This window comes from Pinus tabuliformis, chromosome 2_2 (genome assembly GCF_031772625.1).
Source record: "Pinus tabuliformis cultivar Carrire ecotype Pingquan chromosome 2_2, CPIR1, whole genome shotgun sequence".
Classification (NCBI taxonomy): domain Eukaryota; kingdom Viridiplantae; phylum Streptophyta; class Pinopsida; order Pinales; family Pinaceae; genus Pinus; species Pinus tabuliformis.
In genome coordinates, this window is record NC_142300.1 from 320,788,958 (window position 1) to 320,802,348 (window position 13,391).

The 13,391-nt window shown below is 29.6% G+C and overlaps 1 pseudogene; it reads left to right on the forward strand.

The window, feature by feature from the left end:
• The first annotated feature begins 8,821 nt into the window (after positions 1-8,821).
• On the forward strand, positions 8,822-9,318 carry LOC149192577 (protein CHROMATIN REMODELING 8-like; annotated as a pseudogene).
• Positions 9,319-13,391: the final 4,073 nt, after the last annotated feature.

Genomic DNA, 13,391 nt, shown 5'->3' on the forward strand with positions numbered 1-13,391 from the left:
TCTTTTTTTAACATAATCCTTATAATAATGTGTTTTGAATGTAGTATCAACTCTATACCTTAATGGTATTCGACAAACATCATAATGGTGTCCTGGTGGCTTGGGTGATTTCTTCACCTAATACCATAGATGATATTAAAAAATTGTTGGTAGCTTTATTTGCAATGGGAATGAAAGAGCATCAAGATTGGAATGTAAAAGCATTTATCATAGATGATGCTGCTACTGACATTCAAGAATTAAGGTACCATTTTTTTTTTACAAAAGAAACATGAAAAACATATTTCATTAATAATCTACTTTATTCTAATGTTGTACCATTCAGGTGTCTAACTAATTCCTCCATCCTATTATGTGTATGGCACATCCATCGAGCATGGGTGAAAAATGTTGGAAGCAAAGTTAAATGCAAAGAAAAAAAAGTCTGCATTTTACGTTCTTTAGGGATAATCATGCACTCATGCAAGGATGATGAGTTAGTACGAAAGCTGTTGCAGGAATATTTTCTGAATTTAGTGAAGAGGAACATTTTTTGAAATATTTTGACACCACTTGGATATCTAATGATAAAATATGAAAGTGTTATGCAACATCATATCATGACTATTAGTCTGTAATTGAATGTTTTCAGTCATTATCTTATAGTTGATAATAATTTGTGGTCATTACCTTTTGCAGACGTGGGCAAAAGCTTATCAGAATTTTCCACGTTCTAATCAAGATAGAAATAATTCAATTGAGTCCTACCATATACATCTAAAGTATAGGTACTTATATGAGTCAAATAATTCTTGCCACAAATGTGTGGATTGGCTAATATTTGTGTTGTTGAAAAAAGTTGAACTGTATTATATTCACAATCAACGTTTAAAAGAAGTAGGAGTTATAAGGCCTACAAAGTGTAAGAAAAAAGAGACTCTCTCAAAGTCTAGAGAAAATAAGATACAAGATGAAGATTGTCTGCATGACCCTAAGAGTATAAATGAATTTATGGTTTGTAGCCAAAATAAGGATACTCCTCATACCTGCTATAATGTCATATGCATAGAGTCCGAGTTTAATTTTGTAGTTGTGATTGGGCATTGAATGGAAATTTTTTAAGGATATCTTCAAAGTTCAAATGTGGGCCAGTGAACACAGTTTGGACTTTAACATGTTTCCAAATTTTCCTAGTCCAATTACCGAAAGTCATAGATTTTAGTTGATTTAAATCAAGCAGGTATAATGAGCTCGTTTTCAGAAGAACAATCAAGCATTCACCATGTGCCTATTTTATTAGAACCTATTGATTTTTCAACTACGCCACTCACAAATTCAATCTCTGAGATTGAAAGATCAAAAGTTGTGCGTGCATCAATCAACAAAAAACTAATGGATATATTAAACAATTTTCCTACAAATTGGAGTTTAGAAGAAATTGATAATGGCATTGATGATATATGTAGCACATTTAGTGAAGAGACAAATAAAATTTTTGCTATTGTGATGTCTCCATCAAGAATTATGACTAAGAGAAAACATAGTTTTTTGAGCCCACAAAGTAAAACGATACGACATGGTCATGAAAGAAATTCAAGGAAGGGAAAAACACAATTTGAAAAGGTTGGGCGAGTTCGCTCAAAGTCAAGGAAGAGCATGGAAAAACAAATGAAATACTTTCTTTAAAAAAACATGGAAATATTGAGGGATCTACATCTCAGAATCAACAAAAGCATGTTCGATAATTATTTTCTGATGATATTGTCAAGGGTTCAACAGGTACACATTTATAAATTATTGTTGTTTATTTATATAATTGAATGAACTCTTATCTAATTAAATATTTAGTGCACTATATCATGCAATCAACTCTAACTTTATTTTTTCAGGACTTGGTTTTTGATCAAATATCAATCAAATTATGTAGCAATTCAAGAAATTGGCACAAACATGCCGACAAGCCCATTGATTCCAGATTTGAACATGTGAAGTTTGACGAAAGGTAAATTTAATATCAAAGTTAATAATTCTAGTGCAAGGATAGAATAATCATGGACAAATGTCAAATTCCTTTAACCACACTTACATGATGTTAGTTGGGGAAAATGTTACTCCTTTCATTATCATTTTCTATAATATTTGAATTCAAATTAATAACATATCTTAAATTCATATATGGGTTTGATTGATCTTACACTCATAATATGTGGGAATTAATTTTTTCTTAGTAATATTCAGATTCTTTTTAACAATGCTAAATATTTTTTTTATTAATGTTTTTATTGTCATGCAATTCTGGACATTGAAGATGCGCCAAGGCTGATGTTTTTGATAGGGGAGTCCGAATAAACTTCGATGAGAATAAATTCAGAGGCATATGAGCCATTTTACAAAGTATTAGTGTCTTTATTTTTGAATTGTTTTCCAATGAAATGTAATGAACTATTTTTTGAAATGAATTGAACTATTTTTCCAATGAAATGTAATGAACTATTCTTAGAGGAGGCTTAGTTTTAAAATTTAGTTCTTCTACTAAATATTGGTGTACTTTTAATGTCAACATTGATGTCAAATGGTAATATATGCACTGGAGTTTATTATGGTTTGTTATCTATTTAAGGCGAATAGGAAATTCATTTCATGTAAATTTTTATTATTAAACAATTATATCATGAAAATTACTAGTTCTTTTCAATAGATATGGAAGATATTTCCCCGCACCCACTTAAAAGATCAATATAAAAAGAATCTATTTTACCTATACATTAACGTGATTACTTTATATAGTAATTTTTTTTTTATTTAGTATTAATATTAATGTTAATTATTGCTTTCGTCATGTAATGTTACAATAAGATAAATAAAATAATAATTACATAAATATGTAATAATGAAAATTTTTCAATACTGAACATAAATATCAATAATAATAAAAAAAGACCATTTCAATATCACCTATAAACAAAATACTTCAATGTCCATGGTAGATAACATAATTAGATAGATAATGTAACTAGCAGTAAAATATTTTAATTTCATACATATGTGTTACTTCTACTTTTTAGTAGAAAGATGATGTGTAAACTTCACCACTCAACATGGAGATTATATAATATCTAAAATATAATTGATATTACAACCAACCATGGATGAGATGTGTAAAACTTTGAAACTTTGATTATAAACAAGGAGAAAATAATATAGACGATCAATATTATAAGAATATTTTATATTCTAGAGAATTTTTTTTCATGTATTGACATTCAGATTTAAATTAACAATTATTAATACTTTTTATATCAAACAAGTACATCAAACAAAATATACATCTTTAAATACATATATTATATACAATATTTCAAAAATAAAAACCATTTCTATATACAAGACTTTCATATAAATATACACAAAGCTTAATTAAAATTTCATAATCATTATAATGAATAAATAGTTAAAATGCTTTTAAAAGTTGGGAAGAATGTTAAAAACTTTAAAGCATAAATTAAATAGAATTTCTCTATTTTATCTTTAAATTGAACTTCAACACCATATAATATTTATATTGAAATCAATAAATAATCTAATATATGTATTTTTGGAATATTCATTTTAATAAATAATATGGATAGTACTTTTTATTTTAATATTATATATTATTTAAAAGATGCAAAAGTAGATTTTATTTAGAGTACATACAATTTTCGTTATATATAATATCTAAATTAAAATTAAAAACATATCTTAAATTTTATATATGTTTGGTTTAATTGTAAGTTATATACATTATATTAATTATATAAGTTTGATTATATAATTTTTATTTTATATTTATATATAATTTTTATTACAAATTTTAAATGTATAATATTGGATAGATGAAAATAATTATTATATATAATAATTTCATAGAAATTTATATAAATTAAAATTAAAATTTTACAATTTGTTTTTTGGTAAGCTTGGTTGGATTATATCTTCATCATGTCCAACTTCTCACCCCAATTCTCCGATGGCACAATATTTGAACCCAAAAATTCAATTGAGCTCTCAGAAAGAATAATTACAAATTAAATTATTAAAAGGTTAAAAAAGACTAGAAAAAATAGTTTTCTAATTAATTTTTATTTAAAATTTGGAAGAAATTTTAAAATATAATTTAATAAAAACTTTGAAAATTGAGTATAGACAACCGTACTATTTTTAAAATTTAATTAGAAATTAATCTCCACCCCACAATTTTTTATGAGACTCTTTTAAAATTTAAATAGAAATGAATCTTTACCCTACAATTTATGAGACTCTCTAGATTTTATGGATGATGGAGTTAACCATTTGACAATGTGTAGATGTTTGTGATAGGGAAGTAGGCAAAAAACTTAGGAGAGAATAGCTTCAAGGTCTACAAACATTAAAATTGTTTTTTTTTCTTACAATTTTCCAATAAAATGGAATGATTATTTTTTTTTTTGAAATTTCATTCTTGTTCGAATTTCAATGTCAGTTTTGTTATCAAATGGTAATATATGCACTACTCTAGTTCACTAGGATTTGTTATTTGATCTACTATGATTTTTTGAGAATAGGTAAAGTCTTATATAAGTGGTTTGTTATAGCTATATGGTGAATGAAGAAATTCATTTCATATAGTTTTTTCTTACTAAGCATTTATATGATGAATATTTCTTGTTCTTTTGAATGGATTTGGAAGATATTTCCCCCATAAAAAATATATAAATAGAATGAATTTATATCAATTTTATCAACATCTGCATGATTACTTCATATATTCCCTTTATATATTAACATTATAATAAAAATTTCTTTATATTTGATAATATATTGATAATAAATAATAAATTATTAACTATGCATACACATACTTTATATTAATAAAAATATTGATAATAGGGACATAATTGTGTAATTCATTAATGTTTTAACAATAATTACCATTATATAAAATTTATAATATAATATTATACATTTATGTATTCATATTTATTTATCAATTTTTAATTTGGTTTGATATTTAAGTATTTATATTAAAAAATATCTACTTGGTTGTATTTAGTTGGAGTGGTAAAGATAAACTACCATTTTTTTTTTTTAAATGATTCATCCTTATATGTTGGAATAAAATAACATAATAAAAAACTTAATATAAACATAAAAATAATAAAAAAATTCTATTTCATAGAAGGTTTAAGGTGAAGTTCAATTCATATGAAATTTCTAAAGACGAAAGTACATTTTATTTATAACACTTTTGAAAAAAATAACAATCATTTTTATATATAATGCTTACATTCAAATAAATAAAAAAATGATACATTTTTATCTTTATAATCCTAATTATAAGGAAATTTTATAATCTAAAGATAAAAATGCTCTTCATGTATTAACTTATAAATTTAATTGAACAATTATTGACACTTTTTATGTAAAGAAATGCATTCAAGAAATATATGCATCTTTAAATACATGAATTGTATATAATATTTTGTAAATAAAAGTTATATTTTTTTTGCATTTTTTATCACTAGCTCTTCAATGAATCAAATGCTATCTTGAATATCATAGATTTCTACCCATCCATAGTGCATAGAAATACCAACAAAAAATGTGACTAAACTATATATAATATCCCAAATATTGATAACCTTTTAAACAACATTTGTTATAAAACAAATTTTACTTAAACCAACATCAAATTTAGCAAGATTTTGTCAAACTTTTCATGTTAAAAAATGATAAAGATATATGCCTAGTTGGAGGGAGCACATGTAATATTCCACAAACAAAAAATCATACTTTATATACCTAAATAAAACTAGTTCTCATTAAACAAAATGTATCTTTTGTGTTTTAGGTGCCAAAAGTATTGGTATTTAAAACATTTAAAACAAAATAAAAGAAAGTTAATATATTGAAACTGTCCTTATAGCCCCTTTATAGACAAAACAATGGCTAAAGTTATATTATTGTAGCCTAAGCCATTTAAACTTGTTGGGATGTTTAGGCTTCAAAGTAGCAAACCTAGTGGGTTTAGTGAGAGCAATGCTAGTTGAGCATATATGCCCTATGTATTGTTCGTGTGACTTGAACCCACGTGCTTTCAAGTCCTTTGGCATGATTTTGGTCCTTTTAACGATAACATCAACATTTATCTTTTTTGTTTTCTGTGGAAATTACAACATTATCAATAAATGTCAAAATCCACATAGATATAATGAAAATATGGGGACCATGTAACGAATATGAAAAGACAATGCATTAACTAGCTATCAATAAATATCAAAATACATATAGATATAATGAAAATATGGGGATCATGTAACGAATATGAAAAGTCAATGCATTAACTAGTTATTTAGTTTCAAATTAAAAAAAAAAATATGTCAATGTTATTATGAGCTAAGATATATGGTATATAACTTACCTCTCTTAAATTATCTTGAAGTCCAGATGAATGTCGCAATGGTTGAGGAGAATGTGATTTTTGCTGACTATCATGTTCACCAACATACATTTGAAAAAGTGTTTTAGGAGATTTATGTTCATTACTCTGAACATTAGATTATACCTAGATATAAGTATGTGACTGAAATAGAAATAAATGTAAAAATATGATAAAATTATAAGAGTATAAATAAATATAAACTTACATTGGATTGTGACGTTGGATGTGAAGATAGTTGTAGCATTTGAACCATTTCATTTCCATTCTTCTTAAGGCTTTGACAATCTTCAGGGGTTTTCAATGATTGCTATGGTTCCAAAGGGAACACCTACACCATAAATAAGAAACTATATATATATATATATATATATATATATATATATATATATATATATATATATATATAGCAAAACAAATCAAGGATAACAATATAGAATATAGAACATCCATTTCTCATCCCATCATTATGGTAAAACATAACAATTTATATATTAATGTTTTTTGTGGAATATGTTATATGGATTAAAAACTTATTGGCCCAATAACCCATTGAAACCCTTGAAATCTAGGCAAGCGTCGTAATAGTTGGTAGCTTTAATTTAGGGAATTTTGTTGATTAGGCTATGCATATCAATAACAATGAGAAATTAGTATACAATTATAATAAATATAAATATTATTTAATGTTAAAATGTATAAAAAATTAATATATGCAAAAAAATGGATTCAAATGTGTTGTCATTGTCATTATTAGTTTCATCAAAGTTTAATATATGGGTGTTTCCATCTAATCCTTCTTCTCCCACATCATCAGGAACCTCAATCCTTCCTTTCTCTTTTAAAGCAATATCTGTGCGCTTCATTGTTTCTATATGCCTACGAGGTAGACTCTGATCCCAACGTTCAATTTTTTCACAATTTTTTTGCTTTGAAGTATCATTGAGCTAATCAAATGTAACAACTGACTGTGAAAACAAGTTTCAATGAATTTAGTCCACAACAATAAATTTATATTAATAAAAAACATATACAAATAAATACTAATAAATTCTTACAACGGAAAGAATTTCTTCATTGAAAAATCTTTTATATGCTTGTTGTCGTGCACGACATAGCCTTGCATCTAAATCATATTGTATTTTTTCATTTTTCCTTTTAACTGCACTTGTTGATATGACAACCCATTTAGCATTTGCATCTCTTACCCAACCTCTTTGACGTGGAGGAATTGGTGGGAGATTGTGTGTGATAGCGGGATGGTGATTAAGGTCAGATAGCTTAGGTCGACTCAAGATCCCCACACAACCACCAACAAGACAAGTGAACACTTTTGGGGCCTTTGATAATTACCTCCCACACATGTCTATTTTCCTCCATTTTCTTACTTCCTTATAAATGAATATGTAAACAATAGTGTTGTTAAAAACATCATAAAAAAACTTTAAAGTAAAAATCAATATTCATATCTATTTCTTTCTGGTTAACCATAACTATCAACTTTTTAAAAATATATTAAATATTTACTTAAATTAAATGTCCATTAGTTTTTGTTAAAAAAATCCTTATTTCCCTACCTAAATTACTTAATTAAAATATTAATTTAAACCAAAAACTTAAAAACTAAATTAAAATTAAAATTAGCTTAAACCTACAATAAAATTAAACTAAATCTATATTTAAAATAAATTTTAAACTAAATATATCCACAAAATAAAAATATTGATCAATTCCAGATTATAGATTTCAATCATGTTGTAAAATTTTTCATCTAATAGAAGCGATGTATAGAAATAAATTGTCTCTGTCGTCTACAAATTTGGGATATAATTTCTTTTTCTTTATCAAATATCACTACCAATTGAATACTAAATCATAATAAAATTTTCCAATATTTCAAAAAACCCAAAACATTCTGCTAAATAAATCTATTGATACATAAATTTACACGACAAGAGTTACATCTAATTATATGATATACATAGGTGAACTAATCCACCCCTCCATGAAAGGCATGTAAGGGAGGATATAGGTTGGAAAGATATAGCTCCTGACCTAAAACTAAAACTAATCAAATAAAATATAAACTAAAACTATTTTAAAAATAAGTTAAATTAAACTAAATTAAAAGATTAAAAAAACACTAAATATTAACAACATTATATATATATATATATATATATATATAAATATTTACAAAACCTATCTTACATTTATATTTTGCATGCAGGATATTTAGTTTCTGCAATAATGTCGTTGCAACCAGTGCGTCTATCCTCAACTCATATCAAGCGTGATGGAGGCTGCCATAAAGATATTCCTAGAAGCAAAGTGAAAAAAAAGGTTGAAGCTAAAGAATAGGCCTCACATACAGATGAATCTGATATGTTAAAATTCTTGTTCGATAATGGAATTCATAGCTATATGGATCATGATGCTATTGTTGACATCAATGATGAAGAGAAGATGAAGCTTCTCTACTTTCACAAAGAGCAGCTGAAGCTTTAAGGCAATCCTGAATGCTTAGATGGGAAGCTAGCATATCAATCCTGACATGGACAGGAACGTCTGGTGCAGCTGGAGCTCCAACGGATGTAAGGAGGAGATTTGGATCAAAAATAAATTCCCAATTGGTTTCTCATTCTACTGAATATTACAGGATCAATGGACCAAGTACATCCCATGGTTCAAAAGCAGGTATTGCCAGAGCCTCCTTGGGGAAGGCCTTGAGTTCTGGCAATCTTCTTACGTGGATACGGGGTAATTGAAAATGTGCTATAGGCGTAGGGATAGAGTTCCAAACAATCTATGGATCAACCCCTAGATTGGTGAATGGATTTGAAAGGGCTCCTGGAAGCTGTAGGCCTACTACCAGTCACTAAATACACAACACTCTACAAATATTCCCGAACAGTTAACTACCATCAAGCGTAACTGCAGACTGGATTATCTATATAATGTAATGTTGTTGGGCCTATCTATTCAATATAAATGGATATGAAGGTTCTATAAGGTAATGCATTAGAATGATTTGTATAGTTAGGATAAAGTACTACAAATGGCCAACACTTTTTTCTGATTGAATTGGTAAAAATAAGTCGTGAACTTTTTTGGCATTTATTGACCAAGGATTAACAAAAACCTTTCCCAAGTAGGAAAGCAGCTAAATCAAAACTCAGTGGATCATTAGCTGCATGGGACTTCAACTGTCAAGATATTTAAAGCATTCAATGCTTTTGGGACAATAGATTTTTCTTTTGGTGATGCAATGTTACCTGAAATACAGGTACCAATAAACTGGAGTTTAGATCAATAAGTACAAAAAGCAAGCCGGTCTCTCACTGGACCATATCCAAAAATAGACTCTCTTTATGGAGGAGAGCAACAAGTGAGAACTAAAAGACACAACACCAACCTATAACTACCATGTTGACCAAAATGGCCCGCCACAAAGAAAACTGGAAATAAGATAACATAAACCATGATAAAGACACTGTCAAGTTGATGGCTCAGAATTTGAGCCTGCCTTTTTTGAATATGAATATTAGTTAAATTATTCTTATATTATGACAATAATTTTATTATGGACCGTTCTTTACACATTTCCATAATACATAAAATTAGGATTTAAGGCCCTCTGATTCTCAATTAAAGGTCACAATCTATGTCCATTTTAACCATTTAGTTCCGTGGCTTAGATTTGCTTTATGAACTCACATTCCATAGTCAATGTATCGTTGTTCCAAGAAGTTCCTTTATTGCAAATCAAAGAAATCAAATTTAATATCAACCTCTGTGTCCTGCAGTCAACTCTCAGAGATCCTGCAAAGACAAATATGTACAAAGGTGTTTCAATAACATACAATGTTATCATTTTAAGCTACTAGATACTAGAATTCGTGGGCTATTGGGCATTTGGTTCGGTGGTTCAATCATATATTCTAAGCTCCTTGACAACCACGATATGGATAATTGTAATGGAAAACGTATTTGCTGTGATTCAGATTTCAAGCTATTATCAGGTAAATAGCTAGATATATGTGTTTACATGTAATGATGTAATGCACAAGAATCAATTCCAATATAGTTATTATTTAATTAAAAGCCTAATATGTATTTGACTAAAACTACCTCACAGATATATTGCAGGTTGACATATGGATATTTTGAGGAAAATTTGAGAGATTTTGTTGCACTTTGTGGGACAATTGGATTTACTCCTCTAGATTTTGTATTGCCAGCAATGGCTTTCTTGAATGTTGGAATAAAGCCTAAGAATAAGTTGTTCTTCTACCTCCTATTGCTTCTGAATATTTCCATTATTGTTTTGTATTCAATGGTGGCATTATTGGGCTCCATAGGAACAATTATATTCATTGTAATCGATACAAAGACATACAAGTTGTTGGGCATATCTATTCAATATAAATGGATATGGAGGTTCTATAATGGTATTTAACTGCTCAAATGAAGAAAATTGTGAGCGAACTCAATCATATTTTGGCAGAAACTTACTTGTGAATTTGGAGCAACAACCTCCAGTTAAATGAAGAGAAAGGTTTTCAGAGCAACCTCCAGGCACAGGAATGAAATTCAAAAGTCTGGTGTCCACTTTCTTGATCTCGAATGAATTCTCCTTCTCCACCAAGCCGTTGAACAATTCAGAAATTCTCTTTCTCCTCCATGTAGCAGAACAATATGAAGACAAGCAACCATCGTAGTTAAGTTGGTGGTTCATTTAACATTTTCCTTAAAGCAGCATGTTAGGAGCTCGAATAAGGGTACCGTTGAATAAATGGATGCCATTAATAGATACCAGCAGACCCACAATTACATCAATCATCACCGTATGTTGCTTCCTGGAAAGATTATGGTCGTCGCTGGATCTTTTGAGAGTAGCATACATGCATTTATGATGGGAATAGTCAGTCACTAGGCAATCATTTCCTTAGTGACTTGTTGTTAAGACATGCCTGAAGGGCCTAGTAGCACTTGGCATTTATCTGATTTATTGGTTCATCTTGATATTAAATTCAATTCCTATTAATTCCCTATGTTCTTAATTGAGATTAGGACTGTTTCCTCTCTTGATTGAGATAGGTTAGAATTGAGTAGATAGAAATACAATAATTCTTTCTTTTATGCATAATAGAAATAGAATTACATATAGAATTTTGGTTGAGCTTCAATGAATGTCTCCTTTCGAGAAGACATACATTTAGTGGAAAACCAAGCCCACATATCGATGTATGTCACCATACCAAATGGATAGAGGTCTAATTGGGACATTTATTTGGTGACTATCCCTTGTTGCAGGCAAGAAGTTTTCTAATTGTCAATAGGTTGGGTTTGTTCTAAGCTCATCCAAATTATTAGAAGAAAATAAAAGTGAATTAATAACATGTAAAAGAAAATAGTAAGTTTAGATAAAATGTTACTACCATTATCAAGTATGCCTCTTAATTAATATAGTATTGTGTTGTATCAACTACAAACACCCTCCAAAATTTTACCTTAGCTTCATTTTGGAGCCTCCATACCAAAATCCTAGTAGCATGTCTTGCACTACCTAGGCACATGTGTTTACAGTTGATTTTATCTTTGTCTTTACAGCTTGTGATTGGTATCTTGTCTTGCTTTCCGTCAACATGCTAACCTCCCATGACTTGGTTTGATCCTAGTTCTTGCATTATCTTGAAAAAATACAAATTCCTAGAGGGTAGACTACCTTTCTCTCAATAATTTCACAGAGAAACCCAATAGCCTTCACTTCCGTCAAAAACTACACAGAGCAGGAAGTCATCCTTTGATCAGATATTGATCCAAGACATTAATGATAGCTCAAATTTCAGGGTATTCAAAAGAGTGTTAAACCTGAATGACCGGATAGATCTCATCTTTCTGATTCCAGTGGTGCAAATAGTTTGACATATTGACATAGTATGAAGAAGTTATCGCCGTTTGAAAAAGTTCAATAAATTGCAATTTCCAAGAATAATTGATTTTTGGGAAATATTAAAAAAAGAATATTCCAAGGAATATTCCCAAAAATATTCTTGTTTGGTTGACCAATCAGGTGTTGACACATGGCAAGCCCAGAGGCTGCCACATGGCCCTAGAATAGCATAGTAAAATTTGTTTTTGGTCCAGTAGGATCAAACCCATGACCTCTAGCAAGCTAGCCCAGTGTGCTACCACCACACTACCACCTCTTCTATGTATTGTTTCTTAATAGCTTAGGGTCACATGTAATATTTATGTGTTAACTATTTGTGATGTGGGGGTAAGTACCTCTAGGAGTCTTACTCGTCAACGGTCCCCCGAGAGTGCTCACATGTCATGTGGTATTACAACCATTCAAACCACATGGTTGCGTGTAAACTGCTAGCTTTATCCCTAAATGCCAGGGGCATAACTGCTCACATGTGTGCCTAACAGTCATGGTAACAATCAGCCTGATGATTAAGCTTAGTGGAGCAGAAAAACTTGGCAGATTCCACCATTTTCGGGCCTGCTGCCAAATTTGGCGGCCCTAACTAGAGTTCTTCCCGATTTGGAGGAGGATCACTAGGAGTTAATGAATAAATGCACTCCAGAAGTGATTTTCGACCTGATTTTCATCCTAAGAGAGTCAACCAAGAGGCTAGATAGGATAATTGAGGCGTTATGAAGCCAATGGAACCGTCTAGAGTAGCTGAAGAAGCCATCTTCAAGGAGATTTTCATCCAGGGAGATTTTGGAGCTTAGGGCCACCAGGGGTTGGAGGCAGTTGCAGGAGCTACTAGTGTCCATTCTCAGCAAACCGATAGCCATTCCTAATTGTAATGATCCTTCTAAATCCATTGCAGTAGTTTACAGAAGCATCTAAAGACTTCTAAAGGCCAAGATGCTATAGGGAATATTGAGGTAGCCTAGTGCCATCCTTGGAGGAAGGCCTAGATAGGGGATGCAGTGC